Source organism: Zootoca vivipara, chromosome 4 (genome assembly GCF_963506605.1).
Source record: "Zootoca vivipara chromosome 4, rZooViv1.1, whole genome shotgun sequence".
Classification (NCBI taxonomy): Eukaryota; Metazoa; Chordata; class Lepidosauria; order Squamata; family Lacertidae; genus Zootoca; species Zootoca vivipara.
Genome location: NC_083279.1, coordinates 64,031,530 through 64,039,270, shown reverse-complemented (window position 1 = coordinate 64,039,270; position 7,741 = coordinate 64,031,530). Strand labels below are relative to the sequence as shown.

General features: G+C 41.5%; 1 pseudogene; it reads right to left on the bottom strand.

The window, feature by feature from the left end:
- Window positions 1-3,635: 3,635 nt before the first annotated feature.
- Window positions 3,636-7,448, bottom strand: LOC118085159 (uncharacterized; annotated as a pseudogene).
- Window positions 7,449-7,741: the final 293 nt, after the last annotated feature.

Below are 7,741 nucleotides of genomic sequence, written 5' to 3'. Positions count from 1 at the left end.
AGTATTAGGTTTAACAGATCAAGATTTCAAAATGAAGGGACAAAGCAGATCAAGATTTCAAAGAAAACCCAAGGGGCAGCGCAGAGATCTGGTACCTGCTCTAGGGCATTCTATGAAGCAGCCATTCCATACTTTCATTATTTCATGTCATCTGAAATAAGGGGCAGCATCTGTTATATTTAATGGAGCTGTCAAGTTCTGGAAATAGGGACAACTTTAAAAAAATAAGGGGCATACATAGCAGACATAAACTTTTGCAGGACTCTGTGTGTTTGCAACAGGAGGAGAGGTACAACCTAAAGTTAGAAGAAGTACTTTTTTTGTAAGGAAATAATTTCCTTGTATTTACACAGGTTCTACAGACTCAGATTATTCAGTGGAAGTTACTTTATCCTGTGATGGGTGAGGTCTTCAGGTTTTGTGCTTGTGGAAGAAGAGGAGGAGGAAGTTAGTTTACACTTGCCAGGCTGTGGAGAAGGCAAGCAAGGCAAGTTGGAGACAAGCTGAGGCAGAGGCACAGAGATAAAGCCTCTGAATGCAATGTTGAGCTGCTGTAAAGGACATGCCCCTACTGAGATGTTGATGCACTCCCTCCATAGAATCATAGAGTTGGAAGAGACCACAAGGGCCATCCAGTCCAACCCCCTGCCAAGCAGGAAACACCATCAAAGCATTCTTGACATATGACTGTCAGGCCTCTGCTTAAAGACCTCCAAAGAAGGAGAATCCACCACACTTCTTGGCAGCAAATTCATCTGCACCCAGGTTGTAAATATTGGTTAATAAACCATGTTTCTTGAAGACACAGCAGTCTCTGCCACATCTTGATTCCTAACGGAAACATGACCCTGGGTGAGTGCCTGGAACCCCCTGGAATCTTGTTACCTCTTGGCAGAGATTAGGGGTGGAGCACAACCTTTGTAACAATGTTGTGCTTTAGATGTAAGTTATAGCCATAGAAGTATGATTTCATTTATAACAGGACTCAGCCCAAGAATTCATTTTGATAGCCTTTTATAGAGCTATACTGAACACATGCAAGCTTCACTGATCACGTGAAGCCATATTTTGTATTAGAGAAGAGGGAATCTTCATAACCTTGAACCCTGGAATGGTGCTGGTGATAGAGATATGTATCGCGAAATAATATTGGGGAACACTGGGTATTAAGAGTGCTAACATAAATCATATACCCCAGTTTCCCAGTGGCCCATCAAAGTACGCTTCACGCAGAGTTTATAGGAAAACAAAATACAGTGAACACCTCGGTTTATGAATTTTCAGTTTACGAACGCTGCGGACCCACCTGGAACGGATTAATTCACTTTCCATTACTTTCAATGGGAAAGTTCGCTTCAGTTTATGAACGCTTCAGTTCATGAACAGACTTCTGGAACCAATTACACCTATGCTTCGGGTTAAGTACGCTTCAGGTTGAGTACTCTGCAGACCTGCCTGGAATGGATTAATCCACTTTCCATTACTTTCAATGGGAAAGTTCGCTTCAGTTTATGAACGCTTCAGTTTATGAACAGACTTCCAGAACCAATTGTGTTCATAAACCGAGGCACCACTGTACACAAACAGAAGTTGACTTAGCTAAAAAACACCACCAAGAGTTTAAAGATTTTTCCCAAGCTAGCATGAAACCCCTGACTAGCAGTATACTGTTTAAAGTACACAGAAGAAAAACAGAAGGTTGGCTTTCTTTAACAGAAAAACAAACTGACTCGGAAGAGACTTTAAACTAAAGATAAACACTCTCTCTCCCAGAAACTTTACATACCCACATTCCAACCCTTCAAACCTCTCGAAACCTCCCACCTTACTCCCATACAATTACCACACAAAATGCTTTCCAACAGAGCCTTATATACATGGAGTAGAGCCCACGCCTGTGGGCTATTAAACAGAATTTACCAGCACCTGTTTTTCTTAAACAGACAGTATTTACATTGTTGTTGTTGTTTAGTCGTTTAGTCGTGTCCGACTCTTCGTGACCCCATGGACCATAGCACGCCAGGCACTCCTGTCTTGCACTGCCTCCCGCAGTTTGGTCAAACTCATGTTCATAGCTTTGAGAACAAACATTTACATTAGACCAGCTCAAAGTAACTTTGATTATTCAGGAAACCCAACAATATGGTACTTACTAGAGTCTGACATGTTTCTGCTCTGCCATTCAGTAGTAAAATGCCTACACTCTGTTGCAATGGAATGGAAATAGGCAAGCAATATACAGAAACTTGAAAAATTAAAAATTTTCATGAACTTGAGACTCTTGATATGAAAAGCAATCTTATTTTGCATTAGAGCACACAGGGGCAGGTCAACAAGATTTACTGCACATTCACATTGGAACTAGGGGAAATGGAAAAATCAATGATTTCCTCAAGCTGTTTGAGGATTATTATATTCCAAAGAAAAATACCTCACTTGAGTGGCAACATTCAGTCACATAAAAATGAAATATTGTTCAACTGCCACTTTCCCGAATAGCCTCACTGTGTGTTCCAAAACCTGGCTTTGATGTGTGAATAGGTAACATAAATGGTAACATAATTAAATGTAGAGCTGTGAAATAAACTTATGATTACTACTAAGCAAATACTAACCAAATAATCTAAATGAATGTTAGCTATCACAATAATTATAACACTGAGGGTAGCACTGTGTACTGTGTTTTAATCAACTGAATGTAAAACTACATGGCACCAATTGTTGGTTTTCAGGAATTCTTGTATTTTGATTTGAAAGGGGAAATACTATAGGTAAGATGAAAGGAGAATTTGCTGAATACCTAGATTCCAAGTTTGGGCGAAGTACTCTTTGGTGACATGCAGCAAAGTAAAACGTGGAAATATAGGCTGTTAGACCTTTAAAACATCCCCTTTTAAGTTTCTTCCAAAGTTCCCTCTTCCCTTAGCAGAGAAAGAGATCACATATTTGGTAAGTTAAAAATGGTTTACTTCTAAGCTCTTCAGAGGTCAAGAAAAGACAGCAAAACGTAGGTTCATAAAGAGGGAAGATGTTTCTAAATTATTTGTATAGAAACACAAAGAGGCTTGCTAAAGCAACCATCCCAGACCTCCTTCCTGGGAGAACTCACATGATGGAAAGAGAGTTTTGTAACCCTTCTCCCAAGGGGAGGGGAAGTGAACTAGCTAAGCCTGGCAGGGCAGCTTAATATATTAAAAATTATATCTAAGCAGTGGGGGAAAAACTGAAACAGACAAACAAAATATCACCAAAAATACACAGTTACATATAAAAATGTTGCATTAACACAAAGTTATATTCATTTTTCTTCTGACATTTCCTCTCAGCTTCTGGGTTCTCACCCAAGGTTCAACAAACTCTGCTAACCCACAAAAGTCTCACAGCGAGATGTGTTCCTGGAAACAGCAGACATCACTCCAGTCTCTCACTCTAGACTTGCTTTCTGTAGGCACAAGGTGGATGGTACTTTCTCTGGCTACCCACAGCTGTGTCCCATTCAGCTGTACTCTCCACACCCAGTTCTAGGTACAGCAGGTTTGTTGAGTTTCCCAGGGTGTTGAAAGCGTGGAAGGGTCCTCCCTCCACTCACAGCTCTTTCTTCATCCTCTCCTCATCCTCCAGCTGTTTTTCCCCCCTCAGACCTTCTTTGATGGATACAAGTCCTTATTGTCTGCTGATCCAAGGCTAAACAGCCTTCGGAGTTTAGTTTTGACCTGCTCCGTCTTGGTTCCTGTGGGGTGGATAGAATAGCTGAGGGCACCTAAGTGGTTGTCCACTGAAAACCTCTTCCTCATGTAGAAGGACCTCAAGGATCTGAAAGGTAGTGCACAGCCTTGGCTGAAGGACAGGATCCCTCACAGATTCAGCACAATCATCTTCCAGATGCCATACCTCTCCCATAGAGGGCACTGTACACCCTTTTTGACAGTGAGGGGCAGTCATTTCTGTAATGCTTCTGTTCTGGCATATCTTTCTTGTACAATTTTGAATCTAGAAGAGGAACTGGGCTTATAGTTGGGGACTGAGGAATGCTGGGAAGAGTCATTGACTTTCCTAATACTCGTATCTTGGAAGTCGAATGGAATCGGTTCTGGAAGTCCGTTTGACTTCCAATACATTTGGAAACCAAAGTGTGGATTCTGATTGGAGGCCGCAGTAGCCCTGTCGGATGGTCGGCTTCCAAAAATAGTTCACAAACCAGAACAGTCACTTCTGGGTTTGCAGTGTTCAGGAGCAAAAACGTTCGAGAACTAAGCTGTTTGAAAACCAAGGTATGACTGTACAGGTTTCTGTGGCTTTCTGTCTAACGACCTGCATTTGGTGATACTACAGCAATAGCTGCCACACTTCCTGTTACCCCACCGATCTCATCAAAATTCATCCCTCAACTTCCTTAGGCTGAAGTACTCTGTAAGCTTTCCAAACAACGACATGACACCAGCACAGTCTGACCTTTTACCATCTGCATACGTCTGCCTGGCTCAGTAACAGAATCCTCTATCAGTTTTTAACCCTGACTGGGTACTGGATGCCAATAACTGACCAAGGAGTCGAGGCATCATGCAGACTGATCACCCCCAAACCTACATTTGTGCCCTGTAAATGAACTTGCACATGCCAAGGTTATTTCAGCACTCTTCTGCTTCCTTTGCACAATTTATTCGAGTCTAAACTGTAAAATATGGATGTGGGCAAGTTTCTTCATAAAGGGTTGTTGTTGTTGCTATAGCTAAAAGGGATATGATTATGATTATTATTATTATTATTATTATTATTATTATTATTATTATTTGCTACAGCAATGCTACATATTACAAACTTTTAATCATTTAGCTGATGCTCAAAACTTCTAGAAATCTTCCTCGTGACATACTTAAAGATTCATGAAAGTATGGGAATAAGATGGAAGCTCCTGGGTACAGACCCAAGCTTTCGCTGCTAGGAAAAAGGAGAATAGGCTTGAACCAAGGACCTTATAAGCCTCTGGAAATAAAAGAGACTAAGGGGGGGGGAACCCTACTTTTCTTAGAAACTCCCATTTTCAACTCTATTTGTCACACTTCAAAGACACAATGAGTGGTTAAGACATGGAGGGGAAATAGCAACTTCTGTACGTCTTTGTAAAGCTGATTGAAAAAAAGAGAGGAAAAGTCTTAACAGGAATTTTCAGGAAAGCCAGAAAAGATGTGATTAAAATGGATTTATTAGTTCATGAACTTCATGGTTCACATAAGCATGTTGAAGATTCAAAGCCAAAGAGTTCAGAAGTTCTAATACTGCCATTTCTTTGATTTAAAGCTCTTTTGCGTTAAAGCCTTTTGCACAATTGCTTTCCAACTGTTCAGTCTGCCACTTGATTAGCCAGGACAGCGTTGCAGCGTTTCAGATTGCTCGCTCTTCTGCAATGCCATATCATCAGCCATCGCTGCTTTCCGCAGACAACTCTGAAGCACCGTAGGAGAGACTGGCTTCATTTGGCGAGGCTGAGTTTGCTTTTCTTGCAAGACGTTCGCCCTCCGTCTCCCACCCCTACTGATTTCTTTAAAAAAACTTATAGCATGCTATTATACGTTCTTGCCGTGCTTAAACAATGTGATTGGGCAATGAAGCAGGGCAGTGGCGGGGGGAAGCATGAATGAGGTGGAAATAGAATTAAACTAGGGAGAAAATATCCTTGTATATCAGAGAGTTGAGAAGACACCTGAGGGGGTAGGCAAAAGACACAAATGGCTACACACAACAACAGCAATTTGATGTACCATGCTGTTCATGCAAGTAATCTCTCTGCATAATTACCCTTCCTAGAATACATTGTGCATGTACTGGAACAGTCACAAAACTGCTTCCCTGCATGTTGTATTTTGCACATATATTCAAAGACACATTCTCAAGTCACCAGCACTTCTCATTCCTTAGTGTGAGTTTACACATGCATGTTCATCAATCATTGCCGTCCAAATGACACAGGCAGTGCTTTTGCATCACCCAGCATTGCATTAAATACAAAGGGCTCTAGTCAACTAACTTTTACTCAGAGTAGACTATTTACATTAATGATGCCAAGTTAGCCATGGTCATGCGTGCCACCATGAGCTACTCTGAATAAAGGTTAGTTGAGTACAACTCAAAAGTATTCAGATTAGAGCAAATTATCACTTGAGAGAATGGGACAGTTTTCATGAACACTGTAGTCATCATCCTGGAGTATGCTTGCCTTTTTGGCAAAGTTTAAAAGACAATCTTATGCTGTTTGTTCAGGATGCATTGCCCTCTCTCTGCATAAACATTGTTGTGTTCTTGGTAATGTCTAGATGGAAGCCACCAAATCAGATTGGCAAAGTAGCATTGTGACATCTTCACTGTGCATCAACCTGATGGGCTGGCAGAAAAAGAAGCCTAATCAGAGAAAAATGGCACTGAAGTACTAGCAGGTAGCAGACTACAGACTACAGTGACCAGCTCTGGAAGAAAAATGGAGTGTGGAAGTATTTCTGCAATACAGTACACACACACCACACACACACACACACACACACACACACACACACACACACACGGTAATCAGGATGGGAAGACAAACCAGAAGCAGAACTAGGTGGGATTGATTGATTGATTGATTGCATTTATATTCCATCTTTTCCTCCAAGGAACTCAAGGTGGCATGCATGATTTGATTCTTCCTCATTTAATCCGTAACAACAACCCTGTGAGGTAGGATAGGCTGAGAGGCAGAGCTGGCCCAAGATCACCCAGTTCATGGGTTCATCACTTGGTTCAGGGCCAAGTGGGGATTGGAATCCTGATCTCCCAGGTCCAAAACTCTTAACCACTGTATCACACTCATGAATCTAGGAGCAACACCCGAAATGAAAGATATACTAGAGCTAAGGTAGACCTTGTTGCTCAAGCAAAGTTCAGCTGCAAAAGGAAAATATACTCCAGAAGGAGCCAAGGACCAACCTTGATAGGTGAAGCCAGACCAGATCTCAATGGTCCTTCCCTGAGAAGCTGCGGTTCTCCTAATAAACAAGTTCGTTGTTCACCACTTTTTTTAAAAGAAAAAAGAAAAAAGCTCATCTGGAATGTAGTTTATAAACATGTGAATGAGTGCCCAAAGACACCTACAAGCAAGCTTTAGCCCTCCTTGTGTTTTAGCTGGTTGCTTGTTTCAGTCTGCTGATTCTTTTCAGTTAAATAATAACTTGTCATAGGAGTTAAGGCTAAATCCTGCAGATTTCATGTTTTCTGTTTTTACCCATCACCCAGGCTGTCAAGAAATGTGCCAGTCTCTGTCACTGGAAGAAGTGACATCTGAATCTGCTGCAGCCAATAGCCAGTAGCCAGAACAGAATCTAGATGAAACGTCTCAATGTTCACCTTTGAAATGTCAGTTGTTCTCCATTCACAGTGCTCAGACTGGCTTCGCAGTCAGGAAGAATTGCCAGCATCTCCAATGATGTGTGCTGAATAAATACTAAAATGACAGCCGCTTACACACTCGACTGAGATTACAGTCAAGCTAGGCTAAATGCTGTGGATTTGATATTAGTATGAAGGAGGTTCCCATTTTGCCAGAAGAGCCACTCTCTGGGAGCAGGTGCTGGCAGAGTTCAGCGCAGTATACATTTTTCTCCACTGGAGGAATAAAGCAGTTTCAGGTGCATAAAAAGTTCAGTTGATGAAAAGAAAGTGAATGCAATCCTAGGTTCTGAAGCACGCATTTAGGGAAGTGTTCCCATTG